Below are 23,817 nucleotides of genomic sequence, written 5' to 3' on the forward strand. Positions count from 1 at the left end.
TCTCTTGCCCTCCCTATTAATTCTCTTGGAAAGAAGTATACTGATGCTTAACTCACCCAATAATTTTTTCCCCTCCACTAATAAACCCTTCTGCAGACCATTCACACATTTTTGATCCCATATGTCCCTATTCAATTCCACACGCAAAGCCCTCACCTTTCTGACATCACTCCTTCCGCACACACAGATTCTAGTCAGGAAAAATAACATTGCCTACCAATCACCAAGAACAAATAAATGAAATAAACTCAGACATAATTCTCCTCTGGGTTTTCCTAGTGCATTTTGCATTGTCTGTCTACTTAGATTACAAGCCCCTCAGAGCAAGGACATGTTGTCTCGTTTGACTTGTACAGCTCTGAGCACACTGTTTGCACATAAATAATATTAACAGCAATGATAATACTGGTTTGGCCAGTCTCAATACACATGAAAATGAGGCAGTAAGTGCTTCTATTTTTTCTTTTTCCCTTTTACATAAGGAAATATCATATTTCTTCTCATTTTTCAGGGACTTATAAACCTGATGGAACTGCATATACCAAGGCTCTGAATGTTTAATGCTTTTGCTGAAAAGCACTATGTGTTCATGCAGGAGAAGCAGCAGGACAAATATTTTCACACATTATCAGATAGCTGAGCGAAACAGACTCCACCAGAATTTACAACTGAAGGCTACCAGAATTTACAACTTGTGAAATTGTGGCTGTCTGTATTTTCTCATTACAGTGTGCTTGCCAGAGATAGAGAAGGCACTTTTTTTTTTTTCTTTTTTTTTTGCCATCTACTGTCTCACTACTTCCTAGTTAAACCTTGTCTCAAGTTATCAACACTCTCTGGAGAGATAAGCTTCTTCTCACTTACAACCTGTCACTAATAATCGAACTTTCAAGACTCCATCTCGAAAAGAGACTACTAGAGGCACACAGGTCACAGGAATTAACTGCCACCAGTCCTTGCAGAAAACTAAGCTCATCAATCTATAGCTTCTCGTCATAATTAGAATAACGGCTTCGAAAATTTGGGCTGATGTTGACTCAGTCTTATGCCACAAAGACTGCTGATTAAAATCTTGGTGTGAAAGTTAATGATAAGTGCTGGTGGCGTTGTCGTGGCGACAGGGACAAACAATTCCCTTGCCGTGACATTTTCAATGTCCTGCAGAAGAAAAACTGTCCTCTTTAGTGTGGCACTGTATGAAGCTTATTTATGGCTACAGGGCTTGCTGGATTGATGACTGTCGTAACACACTGTCAAATCCTTTACTGACACATTCATTTTTTGAGCCCCTGGTGTGGCAGAAATAAAACACAACAAAAATGTGAAAGTATTATTTATCAGTTTCTGTTTGAGTAAACAGTGGATGAAATAAATTTGGTATATTTTTGTATCCAGATGTGCACAGATCTCCCTAGATTTATTAAACACATTAGAAACAAAAAGTATTTAATGCACTTGAAGATTCCCTTACAGTTTTTTACTGTAGTTTTGCAATGGATTTTTAAGAGACAAGACCCAAAACAACCAGTGCAGTGAACAAAGCTTTGAGAATACAGCTTTGCTTACACTGTGTTCATAGCAAAATATAGTGTACTGCACACTTGGCATTAAAGTTTAAGAGCTCACATCAGAACTGGCCTCACGTTTGTTTTGATACTGAATTTCAGAAAGATAGGCTGAGGTTTCAGTGACCATACCGACAGACATGCTCGAAAATTAATGTCTTCAGCTATTATTTTTATTAATTTTTGAAATGAGGTGGTGCTACTTCTGTCTCCTCTTCCAGATAATCTTTGTTACCCTCACTTTATATACAGTGAACATTGCTTGTAACTTTAAGGATCTTGTTAACTTCCTGCAGCTTTTACTATCTGCACTGATCAACCATTACAAGAATATCACTCTGGACTGCAACACGTGTATTTATGATCTCATCATCATCATCATAGAGAGATCCCAATGTATGTATTAAACCTCTGCATTGCATACACACAAAAGTTTCTGTATACAGATATGACATACTGACCACTTTTTCAGGAATCATGCTTACTTTAACTTCCAGGCTTAAAATTATTAAAAGAGGATTCCTCTTCTAAACTCAAAAGCACCTCTGTCTGTCGGGGGGTGGAGGGAGAAGTCCAAGATAATTTACTGACTCCTAGCATTAGAAAACTTAAATAAAGAAAGAAAATAAATAAACCCACTGTCCTTTCTCTCCTTTTTGCCAATGGACTCCTCCTGCCCCGATTTAAAAAATATTTATTGCTCCTCTGCTAATTAAAAAATCCTGGAGAAGAGAGGACAGCACACACTCCTTTCACCATACTTAAATATGAATGGAGTGAGCAAAGAGTTGTTTTCTGTAGTCAATAATTGCAACTCCATCAATGGTATCCAGAGGTATAGCACAAGATGCAGAGAAACGTCCACATGTAAAAGGAAACTCCTGCAATCTACTTTTTGCAAAGGGCTGCCCAAACTTGGGTATCTCATGCAAGCCCAGGTAAAGAAAGCATAAGCAGGATGCTTGAGACACCAGTTCTATAGCACTGACTATACTCTAAATACACTCGGAGTTCATTGTCTTGGCAGACATGTGAGTTAACAAGGGGATATATTCATAATAAGGGAAGACGGGCATCGCTCATCATTCGAGGGCCGTTTCTCAGTATTCTATGCAGCCCCATGCATATAGAAACAGGTTGCTTACAAGGATAAAAGAAATCCAAGCCCTAAGTGCCACCAATTTCAAAATCTGGTGACTGAGCATGATTAGGTGTCAGTATAATTTGAGAGGAATATGGTAGTTACACATGGAAGCTCTTCAATCCTCAGAAGTTGCTTACTTATCTTGCCTACCACCTATGTACTTCCTCCCACTAATCCCCAATTCCGCATCGATTCCACCACAAATGTGCCCAACACATGCTCATACTTTCCAATCTCATTTCCACCTGTGAAAATTCCTTAATGTCACTAGGCGTGCTCTCTTCTTTAATTGACTTCAATATGTTTCTCAGATTTGGAAATTCTCTTAGCACATTTACATGGAAGTATCTTCAAATCTGGGCCCAGTTAAATCATTGCTTCTCAAAATTGGGTGTTTGCCAGTTTTAATAATTGTTATTTATCTATTCTGTGCTGCCAATACTTTGAATCTTCTCTATTTTTATATTATTTTGGATTACAACTTCAGATTTGGGGCTTTATAACAGCAAAAGAGCTTGCATCTCTCTCTTCTTTAATCTAGTATCTGCTAACTACTAACACACTGCCAATGCTCAAAGTCCCATCAGTAATTAAAGTGTGTGAATTAAAATCTGCAAGTTTGTCAAGACACTTATGGATCTTTAAACAAATGCTTTAATGTACTTCACAAAAAATTATGAAATAATTTTAGTCAAGGAAATTAAGATTCAATCCTTCAAAGTAAAGAAAAAGGGCATCCTATTTCAATAAAATTAATACTTCAGATTTCTTAGGAAACTTTGGAAAGTTTCAGATAATACTGAACCATATTAATATACAACATGGTTCAGAGTTATCTGAATTTCTCTATTGCAGCATTAAACCCTTCAAGTCAATATACAGCAATATAAATCTACCCCTCAACAATTTCAAGTCCCAAACATTGACATCATCCATACTTGATTTATTCGGGTAATCACAATGCTAATTACAATTGGCTGTATTACCAGATACCACAGCAGTAAAAAACTTGCCCTTGCTAAATTACTCCAGTGATCTTTTGTACAGTTTTGCCTCTAAACAAACCAAATCCTTTATTCTCTTCATTTGTAGCATCATTTATACTTTGGTATCATTATTTTGCCTCTTCTATAAAATAAAAGTTACTTAAAGTACCCTTAAGGAAATGAACTGTCCTACTAGTGAGAGCCTAGACCTTAGACAAAGGATCTGTCAATGATCTATTTACAGGTCAAGCTCCATCAGCTAAGCTCCTACCTATTACAGAAGTTTTGAGCATAACTACTGTAAGCACAACTTACTCCATTTTTCAAATGTCTCAATAATCACATTTTTTTGGTTGGTTGGTTAGTTAACACAGAAGCAAAGAAATTACAGGAATAGTTCTGAAAAGTGAAATTTCAATTCTGTTTTAGCTTCTTATTGAAAAGGAGTTGTCTATAATGGGACAACACTGGTCAAGATGTAGATATTTTCTCAACTGTTTCAAAGACAAAATTTCAGTGTGAGTTGCAAATGTTGGATGCAATCTCAGTGATAGCAAAAATGGGTCTCTTTCTGTGGTTTTTTTGACAACTTTAAGTAGTGCCAGACAACAATGACAGTGAGATTTTGAAATGTCTGCTCAATGACTTAAAACAGCACACCACTCCCTAGCACTGGCTCAACTAAAAATAGGAATTTCTGTAGGTCCTAAATTATTGTCACAGACAATAACCAAAGGTCTGATGTCCCAGCAATTCATTCACGTGAGCAAGAATTAAAAATAAAAAACCTCAAATACTTTAAACATCTACTCCTTACACGCTGCCTTCAAAATGCGCAGTTTTGATCTGCTCCATTTTGTATTATAAAAAAATAAAAGTTGTAAACTTGGCATTCATTGGTTCAGATCTGTGTTTCAATCAGATCACATCCCTGCTTGCTACCTGTGCTGGTTCCCTGCAGTTATAACTTAAAAATGGTAAAATTAATATAACAGAAGTTGCGATCAATTATTCCTTTGTCAACTCTGTAAACAATACTAAGATTTCAGGTCAATGTATCTAGTAAATGCTGCAGAGTTTCATATAAAGATTTGTGACAAAGTGTCAGCGTTTGATTTTCTTTGCTTTGTCAGTTTGCAACTGAAACTTATTATGTGAAGGTGTCTTTAAGGAAGGGGAAGTGTAGTGTGCTAAAATGGTTATAAAATATAGTTTATACCCTTCTTACGCCTCATGAAAAAACTGAGTGTACCACATGGAAACTCTGGCTGACTAAACAGATTGTCAAATGTAAAAAAAAACCAAACCAAACCACACACCCCCAAAAAAACCCTCTAGCAGTCAGTTTTAATTTTTTCATGGCCATCAGCTTTTCTTGTCCTATTAGTTACCATAATAGCAACACAGTGTTGAGCAAAATACCAGAAGCTTTCATTAGAACCATTAACATAATTTGATAACTGATGGTATTTGATTTCTGACTTTTGAACTTTGACTTAAAGCTTTGTGTAAGATGTAATCTCACTGATTGGATGTTTTTTAAAATACGAACACTTCATGTTACATTGCTTTGTTAACTGTAATTAATGTTCACATTTGTCACAAATTATATTATTTAAAAAAGAAGGAATAACGATGAAAGATGTGACAGTGTTAAACCCCTGTCCTCTTCCTCCAAATGATTAAATCCTAATTTAGGGATTGCTCAAAATAAACTGAAGTCATGCATGCAGTAACAGATTAAACAAATAAAGTATTCATGTTTTTGCTTAACTTAAAGAAAATTAAAAGATTGGTAGTAAATCCAGATATGTCAGATGCTTCAGAGCTATGTTCAGGATGTTCTATTTACAATACAGAATTCAATTACACAGTGTTTTCCCGATCTTTAAATGCAGAGGCAAAACAGTAAGGAGAGCTTTTTCAGTTCCTGTCTTTACTGGTGTGACCAGGGATTTTCAGAGACTGATAGAAGCTTCTTCTCTGCCCACAGTTTTTACAATCACAAACTTGCTCTGCTCCCTCAGCATTTAGCCACATCAGTGTCAGAGCTTGAGCTCATAAGCCTTGCCTCCTGGGAGGGCTCCTCAGTCTGCTACCTGCACTATGCTGCCTGCACAGGTAAGATGCTTCTAGTAAATCTTCAAGTGTAGGCAGTTTTTTCTCCTAACCAGGCTCAAGAAGCTCACGCTTATCTGCAAATCACCATGTGGATGTGTCCAGGTCAATTATTGCAATTGATGTGCCTCTTTAGTATGGCAAGCAAAGGAACGCAATGTAAATAAAAACAGGATGGCTCATCTTTTGAAATTTATTTATAGTATTAACAAATGAGCAAGTAAGCTTTTGGTGGAGGGTGAAAAAAAAAAAAAAAAAAGGGCTTTCTAGTTGAATTGGGTGGGTTAAGAACCTGAAAGGGACTTTAATGTACAGAATGTGCCATGTGCATATAGCACAATTGGCCTGAAACAATAATCACATATAATGTATCATTTATGTCATATCAGTGACCCACTCTCTAGGCACTGTGTACAATCACATAGATGCTTTGAACGTACATTTATGGGATCTTTATTTGTAATACAAACCCTACATCTCTACAGTTGCATTAAAAGAAATGCAAAGAAACACACATTATCTTCTTACGAAGATTCCAGTTTGGTTCACTGGAGACTGTAAAAACAAGGGCTCAAATTCAGACTCCTTGGCCAAATTATGTCTGAAATATTCAAAATTTACAAAACTTTATAGCATACTAATCTAAAACGCTGTGGAGGAAAGTGGGAAAGGACCAGGAAGATTATTTTTTTTTTAATCAGAGATCACATTTTCAGCTAGCCTTCAAAAATATACGTAAAAGAATTTTGTGATACTAATGCATCATTAGGATGAATTAATCCTTCAAAAGTGAGGAGGGGTTATAAAATTTTTAAGTAATTTTATATACGATATCCTTATTCTTCTAAACAAATAGTGATTCAGTAGGCTTATAAAGTACTGAAGTCAAAACAAAAATATTTACTTTTTAAAGAAAATCATTATTTCTAATTTTGAAATTCAGGGAAGGAAAACAAATAAACTACTCTTACATCCAACAAATATAAACAAAAGGCAAGAGGTAAGAGATGTTCCACACCTCACTCATCTTTATATACAGCCCTCCTGTCCAGAGGTAACATTAAACCAACCTTTTCCAGATTTCTTAGAGTGGAATTTAAGGCTCCTTTGTTTCAACAGGAGTATTTTCCATCGGGAATTTGCATTTCTTAAGAATCCTCTCTGAAAATACCTGATAGAAAGGCAGGGCTCTGATTTGCCTTAAATTTGGAATGTCTGTCTAGTTTAAGCAGCAGTCAGGGAAAGGACAGAGATTTAAGTTTTGGTGTCCATCACAGTAAAATCTTTCCTCTGCAGTGTGCAGTCAGAAAAAAGGCTCAATACACATATTTTTTAAATTACAAAAGGATTCCAACACATGAGGCTGACATGTAGTCACAGAAGCATGCTAGCTATAGGTGCCATGTCCCGTGAAGTGGGCAGTGACACAGAGCTGTCATATTGTCTCCTCTGCAGCTGATGCAAGTATAAAATATGAACATGCATGCCATTATTAAAATAATACATGTTTTCCCATGCACAGAACATACTCCTTGCAAAGATAAAGTATACTTTGGATCCCCCTTCATAAGGTAAGGCATATTCTGCTGAAAAGTTCTTTCAACTTCCTGGCAAAATCAACTTCTCCAAGTCTCAATACAATATGAACCGTGACAAGAATTTCCTTACTTTTACTGTAACACTGTTCAATTTGCTACAGGATGAATACACTTAAGTTCTTCTACTGCAAAGCTTTAATTCCTAGTACTTATAAGACATGTTAACCCTTTACAGATAAACTTTGCTATAAACATTGCTTTTTCTTTAAATTTTTCTCATAAAAACAATTGAGGGAGAGAGGAAAGAAGCATTAAAACTGTATTTATCATAGAAGAAAACACATATTGCAAAGCAAATCCATTCAGAGATTTATCAGAAAGTCCATGCCATAATGTCCTTGTTTGTGATTCAGCACACCAAGAAACTTACAGAAACATTTCCAAAAAAATAATTAAACAGTCAGGTTTGGAATCTGGACACCAACAAACAATAAGAAGTATGTCTAGGTATTAACAAACCTGACAACTTTGTACACTAAACACTATTAAAAAAATATACAATATATGCTGCTACGCTGTTGTGTCAGGGCTCCACTCAGCACAGCGGTGAAGAGAGCAAGCTCATGTCTCAGTCATAGTTTACTAGGTTAAGATTCATAGATAGTCTTATAAATCTCCATCAAAAGCCTATCAGGAAAGTTAAATCTCAAAGAAGCATGGGATGCTCTTCATTATAGACAAATCAGGATCCTGAAAGAATGCTGCACTATATGGTATTGCAAACAAAATACACCTGAAGTTGTCACAAAAAATATGAACATTATCAGAAAAGTATCCTAAATGGACATGATTTTCAAGTATGGCAAAACTACTATTGCATAGAAGTGACTTTAGTTATTCATGAAGTCCCTGATATCGCCATACGTGCAATGTATGCATCATCACGCAAGACAGACAAGAACATGGTATATCTTGCCACCTAGATAAGGTATCTAGAAGACGCGGAAGCAAAAAAAAAACCACCAAGTTAGAAAGCTCACACATAGTTTGTTCTAATATATCAGCTGTGAAGATGTACAGAAGAAAACCCGTTGCTCTAATGCCTGAATACTAACCTGTGAATGAACCAAACGGAGGACACATTCTGTCCCTAAGCGACAGAAGATGCTATCGCTATTCTACCATACCAAAGAAAAAGAGGCTATTAAACATAATGCATAAAATAACATTTAGCAAGGAAATCAGGATAATTACTTCACAAAAAGGACATTCAGTCAAGTTCTAAACCATTGCTCTGCATCGAGAACTACTTATATCTAAGTTAAATCAAGTAAAACTTCCTAAGCACTCCCTTAAAGAACACCTGAAAATAACAGGAGGAACTACCTCATTCATCATGCTTTATTCTGTTAAAAACACTGAATTTCAGGAGGTTTTGACATCACCTTTCTTGTCTGCAAACAGTCTATTTATTGCAAGAATATAGTTTGGTTCTATACAAGCTCTGAAATTAATATTCAGGTTAGCAAGTGTAAATCAGATTAGAAACCAGAACAACCCAAAGGTCAGGAACAGACTCTGCTAAGCACTGTATAAACACAACAGAAAAAACAAGAGCCATTAAAGATTTTTGAGTTTTATAGTTTACAGTAAGGAAAACCCAGCAGTGAGATGTGTCCAACTATGATATACTTTAAGTAGAGGAATGACCGTGGCTTGGCATAATAAAAACCACTGAAACAAAAACCAAGATGAAGTTCACAAAAGGATAGTACGGCACTACTAAAGAAGAGCAAATACAGAAATATCCTGTCCTTTCTATTTCTTTCCTACGTTATAAGGTTGGATAGCATATCTTTAAATGCTGCTTATTAGAGGCATGCTGAATCATTCTCCATCATTTCAGACCCAACACTGGTAACATATTTCTTCATCTTGAGTGGCAGAAATTATTTTCCAAAAGTAAGAAGTGAGTCTGACAGCTGTTCCTTTTGTGATCATCTAAGTAGCAGCACAACATAATGAGAAGCTTCTAGATAGGTACAGCTTTCTACATGCTATGATTCTAAGTGTCCCATTCAGACAAGATGATGGTATCCACATTGGCCAGGTGGCATAATAGAAATAAAAGTAAATTGTAATAAAAGATTGTCACAGGATCAATGTCTTATACCTTAAAATTGAGCATTTTGGCTCTGCTTCAGCATTCATCAGCCAGAACCTATTATCCTATGACAATATTCCATTTCACTGATATCTGTTCATTATAAAATATATATATTTACAGTATTTGGAAGGTGATTTTTAATGCTGTGAATGCCCTTTAAAAGGAGACTATTTTAACATTATAGATTCCAAATGACTAGTCAAGATATTCAATTCCCTGTTTAAATCTTTAAATATACTTAGGAATTCCTTATTTCAATAGACTTTCTAATGCCTGTTCCTTTACTGTTTAAATATATATTACAACATAAAATGAGAAAGGTCTTCATTAACTCATTGCACTTGGGGAACTCACCTTTTTATGATATTAGTTTCAGTCATTTATCACAATGCATTACCAATAACCAAGAAAAATGACAATAATAATTATGTATGTCACTATATTTGAACTTTTCAGGTTTTGAAGAAGTCTAAGGGAGTTAGGTATCCCAACATATTAAATTTGAAAATCCTAACTCTGACACTGGAATAACAAACACACTCCATTCTATCCATGTCCACCACATATTCTGAGTTTCAACCTCAGTTGGTTACCTCATTAAAAGACTTTTACAAAAAATTGTTATCGACAGAAGCCTTGTCTTTTTGAGACATCTCTTTTATGGTGAAGAACTCAATAGGAAAAATATAGCTTTTTTTCCTTTTTTTTTTTTTTTAAGAAAAAATTATTTAGGCAGTGTATTTCAGGAGAATTTTAAGTAGTAATAAAAGCAGTGAAGCCTAAAAACTGTACAGAGAAAATACCTAGTAGCATCTGAGACTGAGCACGATATTATCAGTGTCAGCATACTGATGACCCAGATGGTATTTGTATGTTTGAAGTATGACATCTTTACTCCTCTGTCATCCAACACAAGTAATTAACAATAATCAAGTGGGTGTTAATTGGATATAATGGAACAATCTCCAGTCAGCCTGAGCCTACTATTTCCCTCTTACTAGTAATTATGAACACTAAGTACTCACGCTAATCTCCTCCTTCTCACTGAAGCCAAACAGAGGTGCAGTATTTACTCAGCTGATAGCTTGTTTTGTCTGCAATTTAGTCTGTTTTAAGCCAAGAAACTCATAATTTGCAGAGCCGTCACCAGCTGCCAGGATCACACAAAAGAATGCAAGGCCCTAGATGACAGCAATTCAGTATATATCATCCAGGAAAAAAAAGGGACAATTATTAATTAAACTGACCTGTTACAACCATAGTAGCCACAACACCTGGACACTTAAATACTGAACACTATCCATTTGTATAGCATCTGATAAATTCACATTTCAGATCCATATTTTTCATCCAGGAAATACGTTGTTTAAACAGAAAACTTCCAAAGCTGCTATTCTTTTTCTATGAAAGACTGTAACAACCCTTTTGCTGATAGGAAAGTAGTGAACAATCTCAGCCACATCACTGTAGAATGGGCTTGGCTGTTTGATTACTATTACTGTAGCAAATTGAAAGTATCTTATCAAGAGTGACCATTAGAAACATATTACCAGCCATTAAGCAGATGGTTAGATGTTTTAAAATAGCTTTTACATAGTAATAGAATCCACAGTAGTCAGCTTTATTTATGGTTCTATTAAGGGCAAAAAGGAAAAAAATAAAAAAAAAATAAAAACAATGAAGAAATTTTTTTTTTTTGTGGTAAAGGGGGCATTTTGCAGTGATTTTGCAAGACCGTTACATAACCAATGTATGAATCAGAGGACTCATGACAACAATTAAAGCATACTTAAATGTTATTAAGTTTACTTCTCTTGTAAAAAATCATCTTTCCATCATTGTAAGAATTGGACTAATTCAACATATCAAAACATGAGAAAATGTAGCACACCAGACATGCAAACCAGTTTCAGGGACAGCTTTTAAGAATTACCACCAGGAAATTGTTTGCATCATTTAATCCATCCCAAACTTTGCTTGATTTAAGAGGGATTGACTTGGTTCATGTGAGACAGGTTTTTTTTTCTTATGTTACATGTAGATGTCATCACTATGTCAACAACTAAGATGTACATTGATTTACAGAAATGATACGCTATTTGGAATACAATTACTGATTGATGCAGAGGGCCAGAAATACAGACCATTAGGTACCCATTATATTATTGATTCCATGTTTAAATTTGGGAAAATCACTCTAAGGATGATGAGCATTTGTGCAAGTTTCCTGTGTCAATTCACATCTGCAGTTGGGGCTTCAACTTACACAGTTTAGATAGGAAATAAAATTATATGGAGCTTTTAAATCAAATACCACAAAGGAAACCATGATAAACATACACTACTTTAACACCAATAATATTCAAACATTCCAGCAGCACCTCATAATTCTTTACTGAAAATAAAAAAGTATCCTATCCACGAAATACAGGTAAGCTTAGCTGTATCAACTAAAACTTTCACCAAAAAAAAATTAGTATTTTGCAGCCATTATATCTACCCTTTCCCCATTATGGAGTTAAATGACTGTTACATGTTAAAATCAATCTCCCTGATATTTCTTTTAAATTAATTTCTTCCAAAACTCACCCAAAAAACAACTTTAGAAAATTCTTTTCACGCTTCTCCCAAACCATATGTGTATTTGAGTCCAAAATTTTCTTTTCTTAAGTCCTCTCCAGATTTAATTTAGGATTATATCTCCACAGATTTCTAGTCAACCTTCTGTCATGACCTCCAGAGAATGATCTAGTAGAGTCCGTCCAGTGAATTCATACCACTCAAAGACACATGAAACATTTCTGTGGACTGGGCATGCTATTTAGAGAAACATCATTTTCACCCCTGTTAAGCAGAAGCAAAAAGTGCTACCAGAACAAAGGATTAATACATAAAGGCCAGATTACTCTTCCAGCTACTCTTTATCACACAATCTTTAGCAAAAAGAATTAAGGAAAGTTCCACGATTCCATCAATACTACTAGACTGGAAGGGACTAGCATGATTCAAAACTGCACGACCCACCTTTCTGGACAGTACTCTAGCTGGTATGGGATCTCTTAAGACTACAGTGCACTTCCCATTCCTCCTTTTCTAATACTGTCAATGTCCTGAAGAGGGAGAGGAAGAGAGGTGGTGGGGATCAAACACCCAACTCACCGTATCACAACAACAATGGAAGAAAGTGAATGAGACAATGGGAAAAGCATTCACCTGAGGCAACAGGAAGTGCAAAAACTTGAAGTAGTATTTATATCATTTACTACAGTCTTTTACATGAGAAGCATTCCTTGATTGTTGGGTTGGTTTCTAAAGAAAGAACACAGGTGAAGAGATTTCAATTAAATGACAGTTTCATTTAGGATATACCCATCTGCAGCACCTTATTTTTATTAGTTCTAATGTGAACTAGCTTTACAATCATGCACTTTTCAGTCTGCCCGCTGTTTTGGATCCCACTCAAGTGCCTCATGAATCTTATACATGGTAGAGGGTATTCCCATTTGGCACCTACGTTAGCATTTGGTACTGCACAGGTGCACTTAAAAAGCAGATATTTCACTCACAGTACTGTATCCATTACCGAATGGCTACTCCAACAGCCTAATTATTTTTTTCTGTAACAGAACTGTCAATTTATTTTCACTACATTTGCAAACTTCAGCAATGAAGATCTGAAGTAAACTCTGCTTTACCTTCTTCTTTCTTCTTTAAAAAATGTGTCCCCTGTGTAGCACGCACACACGCACAAATAATCAAAAACCCCACCAATAAAGACTAGGTGCATTTTGGATTAAGTCAGAGAGGACAGAAAATATATCCCAACTGACAAGCCAAACTGAGTTTAGAACTTAAGGCAGAAGTAACTCTCCATCAAGTGCACCACCAGCAGAAAACAATTCTTAGCTCATCAATCTGCTGAACTAAAATGCTTGTTAAAGTCACAATGCATCAATATCCATCAGAAGACGTCTGTTAAATATTTTGGTGCCATTATGTCATCCATGATTTAACTTCTGATATAACTGCTTTAAACAATTCAATACTTTGAGACAAAAACTGGGAAAATAGTATACAATACATAACATATACTATATAAACTGTACAAAGGTCTTTTCCACCTCATCTAAAAACCTTGTAAAATATGTTAAGTGGTTTTCTAGCCACCAAAATTGCATTTAGCATACCAGTAGCTTTGCTAGAGAAAAACTAGTATTTCTAGTGGAAGTATCAATTGTAATAATTGCCAAAGGATAGAGTTTAAAAAGAACTGGAAGATTTCAAGAGACTTAAAATTAAGCAAATTAGTAACATACAGAAAATGAGCCACTATGCTCTACTTTCAAGCCTACCAACTAGTATAGTGCCAGAATGCACCCTGGAGTCTTCTGAACTTCTGAGGTTCTTGCTCCAAACATGCACATAGACAAAAAAGACTATAGTTAAAAATAAAGGACATAGTTCTAAGGAGATGACACAAGAGGAGAAAGCATTCTCCCAACTAAGCTGCAGTCACACGCGTGCAGAAGACGACCTCTCTGGGACCACAGACACCTCTCTCAGCCCCATCAGTCTCTTACCCATAGAAGCTGAGAATCTGCAGAGGCAGTGTAATGGAAACAGGAATTCAACAGGAAATCAGAGACCTCGGTTGCATTTCTACTCAAAGTTTAAATTTGTTATTTTTTCTTTTTCCTTCTCCCACCCCTAGAAATGAGGGAACACAACTGTGGTGCACCTGATCTATAGGAACTACAGCCTGAAGCCAGAGACGTACTGTACCAGTGCATTTATGTCCTAATCTGGGTTCCTTGTTTTACCCTAATTTGCAGCTCTAGGAGAGGACAGAGGAAAATTTCTGTACCTATATGGAGCAAAATTGGGTTCCACTTTGTCCAGTGTATTTGGCATGTTTTCAAGACAACAGATTATCTGATGAGATGAATTCCTGCTTTGGTTTCATGGGATTTGATAATCATAGCACATTTACTATTTTGCAATAACTTCAGGGTAAATATGAAACAGGGAACAACAGAAAATATAGGTTGAAAATACAGCATTATTTTTTCACCACATCTTTTCAGGAAAATAAGATTTAAGAACGTTATCTTCTTAATATTTCATTCCTTTTCAAACAAAATGAAATGTCACATTGGAAAAAAAAAATCGGAATGTTGTTTGTTTAAAAAAAAAAAATACCACCAACAACAAAGTAACCCACAAGCCACAAAGGTTTTCCATATGACATGTTCTAGTGATGTGCAAAAAATACTCATCCAATCCCGAAACAAATCACCTTTTGGTTCAGAACATAAACCACTTGAGATTACCAAGAAAACAAAACACTTGAGATTACCAAGAACACCTGGGTATCTTAATGTCAACTATCGTGCCATTTAGATACAAGCTTAAATGAACACAGATTTAATACAGAAATGATCCATATACATGACTTGACTATCCCCCCACCTTACGAAAACCAAAATCCTGATGTTATTGCTATCCCACTTTAAAGAAACCTGTCAGGACTCTCACTGGAACCGTGAAAAGCAACATGAATGGCAGAAATTTTGATTGATGTCACTGCCTGCCTGTCAAGTGAAACAAGCAGGGCCAACCTAATCATGTTAGATTAGCAGATACAGACATGATATAATATTTTTGCGTTATAGATATGCACATAGAGTGTGCATGCACAGAATCACAGGCATATAAACATATCTTTCAAATAATACGATGTATCAGACAAAGTATATTATTTTCAAACTCTTAAACAATGCCGGTGGGTTTGGGGTGGGTTTTTTTCCTTTTGCTCCTGTAATCATACGCAAGTAAACTTGATGGATTTTCAATACTTTGCAGTAGACCTTCCACACATTTTCTGGAAGCTTGATTCATTACTTTTTGCATTGGTATACTGAACTAGGTAATTTGTACTATGAATCTAGAGGGAAATTGATGCAACCAGCTTTTCTAGATAACAGACTAATATGCAGATTTAAATATAGAGTCAGACTATCTTCCGATAATAAGCTCAATAAATTTTAAAAAGTGAGAATACCTGAAGACAACAGACCTTCTGTAAGAAGGTCACAAAAAAAAATAATCTTAACAGGCAAAGTGTGCAAACCAAGAAAATGTCTATTTCAGACATGAAACTGGAACCTGACTCCTACCGTCTGATCATTCATCACTGAAATACTTGCTCAGTTGATATCCCTGTTGACTGATAAGTAGAAGAACCAATAAGAAACATCTCCACACTACCAAAAATGATGCAGATAGTCCAGGTCTCACATTATCTGAGAAAAAGGTATCCTAAGAATAGCTGAAAATCAAGATACTTAAATATCACATGAGAAAAGTAAAATAAATTTAAAAAGGCAAAAAAAAAAAACACAACACACAAAACAAATCTCCTCTCACCCCACCCCACGCAAACCTGAACTAACTTGGGCTTAAAAAAAAAACTTGTCAAAAGCAGCCAGAGCTACATTTCAGCTGGAAAGAGGTACGTCTCTAAGATCCCATGCCTAAGGCTCTAGCTGACAGAATGCTTTTTGTATGTTTTAGACCCTGTGTTCAAAATCAAACAAATACAGTGCCCCTTGGTAACTTCATGGCTACAGAGTTCACAACAACAAATGTGCAGAAATGATTTCAACTGCATGGAAAAATATATATTTTATTCTATACACTTCAAGTTATAAACTATGATTTATTTTTTTTTAACCTGGGCCCTAATCAATACTAAATCTAAATGTCCATTTTGTATTTACTGTACAAAACTTGTTCCATAGGTCTGAGAGAAAAATATCATCTTTGGGATTAGATAATGTTAAATAAGAGAAATTGCATTTTGTGTTTTCATCAAATGTACTTCCCTTCCTTTGCCTTTGAACACAAAACAGAAATAGGCTTAATACCAGATTTTCTTCATTTTGAGCCTGGTACTGAAAGGTAGCCAAGTATTCTTCTCTTACACTGAGAGAGTCAGATGTACCAATACCTTTAACAGGACTATGCCTCTTTTTTTTCATGTTTTACCTAAACTTTATCAAACTTAGAACGAGAGAAGAACGCCACAAGTTGGAAGTGAGGGTTTAGTTCCTTGACATAGATTGCATCCACACCTCCACTGGCATTTAATCCTGAGCCTTGAAACCTGACAAAGAGATAGTAGCAAAGCACATCCTGCATAAATTGGCACATGTATTACACAATGACTGCCCATTCGTTGCACAGTAAATTTAAGCAAATTTGCTCTCACATTTAAATGTAATTTAAATAAGTATATTCATACACAAACCCTATCTAGCCATACAAAAGTAGTCACTTGCACATAATCCAGGTGAGCCTTGGAAAGGACTGCAGGACAATGCAGAAGGCATCTATTGAAATAAATTTGCTTGCATATACATGATGCATATTATACTTACACATACAGCTCAGACAACACTAACTTGGCTAAACAATTGGCCTTCTCAAGCCTGATCTGCTCAATGACTTAACCCAAAGCAGTCAGCTCCCAAGTTGCTCGTTTCATGAAGGAACTGTGCAGGTTCTGCATGACCCCTGTTTTTCCAATCTTGGATGTGAATTTTGCTAGCTTTGAAAACGTTTTAGGGCTTGCACAGAAATTTGTAAAATGTCAGCTTGAAAATTTTAATTGACTTATTAGCAATATCTCTTCTTTGAATGACCTTTTAGTCCTCCTTATAACATATCACCTACTTTTACTACCTTCTGGCTGACAGCTTTTAATATATTCCTTCCTAGTGGATGATATCATCTGTCCTTGGATGGAATTAACTAAAGCACTACACATTTAAAAGCTGACATTAATCCATATCCACAGATTTTTAACAGCTGCTGGGATAAATATTGTGTTTCCATGCATTAGGTTTTATATAACAATGACTAGTAGAAATAAATTGAGATTAAATATACACTGGCAACATCAAAGCCAAGGAGAAAAAAACACTCAGCTGATAAATGCAGTGTTTTAGTGGCTGCATATATCAATGACTAAAAATACTTACTGTAATTAGCAAGAATAATTCTGTTATAGCATAAACATAAGGTATATTTTGTTACTATGGCGTTGTTATATCTCTTGATAATCACATTTATAAAAATAATAAAAGATAATATAGCAACCATTACGACGTCACATTTCTTTTGCAAATTACGTATTTAGGTTTGCACCCATAACACATGAGTAATCGAGGGCCCTAGATAGAGCAGGGATGAACACTCAAAGCGGCGCACAGGGGGGTAGCGCTACATCTTATTTTAAGTGGTAACTGAACAGAGGTCCCTGTGAAGCACTGTGAAAATTCACCACTTGTCAAAGTGAAAAACATACCATTCAATAGAAGACCTCCCTCCCTTGTCTATCAAAAGAAAATATAAATCAGTAAATTAATGAGAAACTTTGGCAATGAATTTAAACACGTCAGTTAGAAAATTCTTGAAAGTGAACAATTACTTTCACCAGAGCCTGTTTAGTAGCCTCCGGAATTGTTCATTACTAGTCTACAGTCAATAATAATAAGCTAGGGTCAGTTAGCCCTGTGCAAATTATTCAGTATTAATCTTCCCCAATACATATAAAAAGCACTTTCTAGAAGTTGTTTGGACCAGTGCAGGGGCTGAGTTTCAATTCTAAATTAGATATACCAGTCTGATATTCTTTTTTTTAATAACATAGCTCTACCTGAAATTAACTATGGTTGGGAATCAGAGAATAAAAGCTTAAATTTAAGGGTGCACTATCCTCTCAAACAGAGCTACTCCTGTTTACAAAGATATAGCTGTAGAAAACATCTGAAAGAGGGTAATGTGGTTTTGTGTTTGACAAGCAGATTCAATAAATATATAAGTTTTCCTGAGCTTGATATGAAGTTGTGGTAAGGAGTAGATATTCATCTATTTTTCTCTGTGGTTATCGTTTTACCCTTAACATACAGGTTTGTATGTGCTACCACTTTTGAAACCCGGTTTGGGAACTGAAGGCCAGACTTAACATGGTGCGCAACAACAGTAACAGTTACTGTGAGACATATTCTTTTTTAACTTAATTCAGTGGGCACTTTTAAAGAACTTGGAGATCAGATTACAAAGGTGCAATAGTACAATTAAAATCTGACCCTATAGCTGTAAACTAACACGTCTCTTTGCTGACACATGAGGCAGAATTCAATTATCACCTTTCTCAAAGTTGCAGTACTAATAGAAAATAAAAAGAATAAAAAGATACATTTTTGTCACTAAAGGTCAGCAGATGATACTTTGAATACACCAGAAAACAAATGTATATAAAGCCATCACGTAATTTCATAGACAATTCACTGGTTAAAATTTAACTTTTACACAAAGAGTGCATCTAGACTACTTGTTGGGGGTAGGGAAGAAAGACTATTTGAAGAATTTATAAGTAATTCAAAGTATCTATAAAAGAATAAAAGTTTGGGACTATTTGTCCTCGTAGGGTGCAATAGTTACACAGTTATCTTATGCATAAGGTTTGGGGATTTTCTTTGATATTCTTTTCCATTCTGTTTTTATTCCATGCATACACGGGTTTCTTAGATACTCTTTTTTAAGAGGTTGTGGGGGTTTGGGGTCTTCTTTGTTTGTGTTTGGTTTTTTGCGGGTGGGGGGTTTGGGGGTTTTTTTTGGTTGGTTGTTTTCGGGTTTTTTTTTTGGTTAACTGAAAAGCACTGGAACCTTAATCCTCAACCCTTCAGTAAAAGCACCTCATTGCTCTCTGAAGGGCTTGCTTTCAGACTTAAGATTCTTTTATTCTGTCAGTTCCACATTAATTATCAAATCTTATAACTGAAAACTTCAGAAATAATATAAATTTCTTAAAACTTATCTCACACATGAGATTTTAGTAAAGCTGCTGAAAGGTTCTTACTATGCTTTTCATCCATAATTGCTTACTACAAGACCACAAAGTAGTAAGTAGTAACATAAAGTTGAAAGAAATGGATTGATACCCCAATTAATGTACAGCTCCTAATTTACAGTTTCGTGAACTTGACTGAAAATATTGTAAATTTTCTAACAACTGAATGAACTGCTTTTGCTATGCTAAATATTTTGAAAGCGATTTTATACATCTATAGCATTTAATAAGGTTAGGACATGCTAGGTCCACATTTAGCAGATAAAAAAAAATGTAACCCATCAACCGCCACAGTTTAATTCTGGTGTTTCAAGTTTATATCTCTTTCATGTAACATTTGAGCACCCAAGAGAGAAAGTTCCCAAGTCACAGGTTCTAGGATGGTTGGTCATATCATTTGTATGGGTACAAATACTGAAGAGGAACAGAATTACACACACCATTTAGAGTCTGATTCAAAAACAACAGGTCAAGCCTGAATTGAGTGCAGACGATGAGATCCACTCACCTTTTATCTGTTTACCCATTCAACATACTATATGGGAATGAGACTAACCCATACCCACTCTTCATAGAAACAGAACAGCATTTTGTATACTCTAGCATGCTAGAAGCTTTATAAGAAGCTTTAACTAACATAATTGGACTGACACCTACCAATCCTACATCAAATTTCTTAAGCCTCCTACAAAAGGCTGCAACCAGCCTTCAGCTCTCCCACTTGAGAGGCAAAAGGAAGACAGAAAATCACTGTCTTTGGTGGCTTCTCATCAAGAAATGGACTCAAAAGACAGAACTTACACTCTCTAGAAACACAGGAGAAAATTAATGCTTTCTAGGTTTTCTTGCAACCAAACAGATAACCAAGGCTTCTTTATCATATATTTGTGATTGATAATAGCATAATTACCAAAGCCATATTTTTTAAAGATTGAAAATACTTTGCTTCAAAACAGAGAATTTTGTAGACAATTTCCACCAAAGAGCCTATTAGCAAGGTTTTTCTAGAAAGTCTTGAATCTAAACAATTCCTCACATTTAGATAAAAATTTTGTGCCAGACATGCAGACGCAATAACGTGACAAGAAACTCCTGAGGACACAGACACCTTTTATTAACACACCACCTTTGCAAATGCAATCTGTGCATGAAGATACTTAAAGAAACCTTTATCATAAATTTGTATTTTAACCTGAGATACACTTATCTATTACACTGGGAAATGAAAGCTTAAATCTTGGAGACATTCCTGTCATAGCACACTATCCTACACAGGATTTATTAGCTCTGTAGAAAGATTCCAGGACTTGATTCTCAACTGGAAACACCAGCTTTCAAGTGATCTACATTTTTTGGTATCAAGCAACGTATGTGTCTTTAGCAAGCCAATACTACACACTAAGTATTTCCACATATCCTGAGGCTGATGCAAAGCACAAAATCCCAAGAAGGACTCAGAAAATGATATTCAGAAGGACAGCTTGCCTTAGTCCTGCTCATAGCAGCACATCTGTACGATATAGCAAAGTAAAACTTCGGAGCCCCTGACACAAGTGCTATAAGAGTCTGCCAGAAAAAGCTGCTCCCACACTGAAAAAGTACTGTAGGTATAGTAATAGTTATTGCTTTTGTAACGGCTAAACATACCCTCACGGAAGAATGGATAGGTGCTGGCTATTGTATTGATGCAAATAGGCCATTAAGCAGTTGAAAAAATGTTATGAAGCACTTAATTCTACCTCTTTCGGTAGTATTATTCATGGTAAGAAATCAGGTCTTGGACCACAATCAGTGCTCAGCTGGAGGTTGGGGGGAGGAAGGAGTAGAGAGAAGGGGAGGGAGAGCAAGGGAGACCATATTAGCAACTTGGTACCAGCTAACAATAAATCAAACTTACTAGTTACATTTAACACATTTTAGTTTTAAAATAAAAAATAAAAGAGAAGAATGGGCAAGAAACTCTTTATTCACAGATGTTAAGCTCACATAAATTAGAATTAGATACTAAATAAACTGTAGATGAATAAATTATTCCCACAGAATTATTTGCTTTTCTCTTCAGGGAAAGAATAGGCTACAGATTAGAAAATTTTAAACATTTTCCAATTGACTGATATTTGTTAATTTTGTTAGAGAACTTTTCACTCAAAATCTCCACTTGTAGTAGAAATCCCAGTATTGCACATCCCTGGCTTATTGTGCAATCATACATTTGTATGTATGGATTATCTCCTCCCTCCCTTTTAGGGGAGAGCTGGGGAAGCTGCCTGTTTGGGTAGAACAGAATAGTGAAAAGGTTTGTGTAATACCAGGTTGTGAACAGCCTGAATTAACAGAGCAGAAAAATAACAATGTATGTATGATATTGTTCTTAAATTACCTTCCCCTTTTAAAGTGGAAATATGTATATGAATACATATTATGGAAAGGGAAATATATTTATCTGGTCTTAAGACAAAGCTTTGGACTAAATTTAATATGTTATTGTTAAAATATAAATTTTTGGTTTCACTGGAAGACTTTAAATGTTATACTACTGCCAAACCTCGGATTTTGTTGTCTGGAACGGCTAACCGCTTTCTTATGACAAAGGCTTGAAAGATATATCCCTTTAATTTTATTTTTTTTCCTACTTCACGTTCACATGTGTTGAAACTCATTGCTTCTGGAAATGAAGATGCTCTGGTGTCAGCTGTAAAATCTGTATCTCACTTCCTCAGACAAGTGGATATTTATTGACAGGGTGTGAGAGAGAAAGAGAGGAGAGACTGCCTGTCCTGGAGCCAGTAACCTTGGTGAAGATGCAATGTCACAAACACCAAGCCATCATTCTCATAGATGTACAGCATATTATTTAAAGGGAAACAAATATCGGCCACTGAATGTCACTGCAAGGACACATCTTCTGCCTCTTAACTAAACTTATCAGTGCTGTGGTTTAATATGGTACCTTTTTCATCCTCCCCTCAAATTCATCTTACAGAGCAGCTCTTGACACTACCAGAGAGCAGTCAAGACTAAGATTTAGTGACGTTTGCTTCAAACAGATCTAGATTTATTGACATTTGTTGCCTGCTGCTTCTCTCAGTAACTGTGCACAGGATTAATTTTAACCATTTCTTAAGCGCTGAAAAACTGCATACTTAAGGCAAAAAAAAGTTCAGATGCCCAAATTAGTGCTACTTGCAGATTTCCACTTTTAATTAGAGGACCAAAACTTTATTCACAAGACCTTAAACATGTGGGCAAGGTTTTGCTGGAAGTTGGATGAAAAAGGCACACACCAAATCCCTTTTCAAAATGAACACTTTTTCAGTAGGGAGGGGAGGATTTATACCTCAGTGGTTTGGGCAAACACGTGATTAACAACTGTACATGAAAATACTGCAGGAGGAAAAAAGGCTTTATCTTTTAATAACTACTTCAGTAGTGCAATATTGCTTGACTAATTCAGTCTTTATTTATTACTATGACCTGTACCTTATGTTAACTTGATTCTATGAAATTAATACACTCCTTATGCTTCTGGTTTTCTACAAAAAACGTATCTCAGTGGCTGAATAACAGAAATCTGTTTCTACAAGGATACCTAATTATTTTGTTGTTATTATACGCATTGATTAAATCCACATTTTCCAAATCTAGAAGTGACACTGAGAACTCAACTACACAATAATATATATGCTTTAGCTCATATACAGTATAGACACAGCCATTTCTTAATAACACTGAAAAAACCTATATCTGTATTTTAAAAGGATGGATACACGAGTGTACTCTCTCAACTCCCCTAATCTTCAGTAAAAGTATGAATTTGCAGTGTTCTGTAAAAGATTAACTACTAAATGAAAAAGAACTGCTGGATGTACATTTAGAAGTCCAAAAACACCCAAGAGGCATAACTATAATTATTGCTGAGGGAAGCTGTTTAAGACTAAAAATACATTTCCATTAACAATCAAAATTAGTTTTCATTGCGTTTTTCTCAAGCTTTCAGTGAATAACCTTTGATGATAGCATATGATAATGATTCATTAGAAAAAAATTAATTTGTATTTCAGAAGTATGCATATTAAAACAAGAGTCAGAAATCATACCAATGAAAATCAAATGCCAGAAGACGCAGAGGACAATTTGGGTATGAATAATATTCCACAGTAAAAGACTTACCATCAGAGTACATCCTGTACTTGTGCATACAGTTCTACAGAAGAATGATATTAAGATGTATTAATCAAAATAATTTATGCTTAGCTTTACAAGATATAAATCCCTGCAATTTGTGCTATCTACTCAGTGTCAGCCGAAGTGTATTTGGTGGGAGAAGCACCACTGAGTACAGAAGAGCTGTAAAACACATCTGCAGACTACACAGCAGATACA

General features: G+C 35.6%; 1 protein-coding gene across 1 annotated transcript in view; it reads right to left on the reverse strand.

Annotated features, from left to right (window-relative positions):
- LOC104289674 (chromosome unknown open reading frame, human C10orf11) overlaps window positions 1-23,817 on the reverse strand; it is a 679,646-nt gene that overhangs the window by 399,195 nt on the left and 256,634 nt on the right. The window lies entirely within an intron of this gene.

Source organism: Charadrius vociferus, unplaced genomic scaffold, assembly GCF_000708025.1.
Source record: "Charadrius vociferus isolate BGI_N301 unplaced genomic scaffold, ASM70802v2 scaffold187, whole genome shotgun sequence".
Taxonomy (NCBI): domain Eukaryota; kingdom Metazoa; phylum Chordata; class Aves; order Charadriiformes; family Charadriidae; genus Charadrius; species Charadrius vociferus.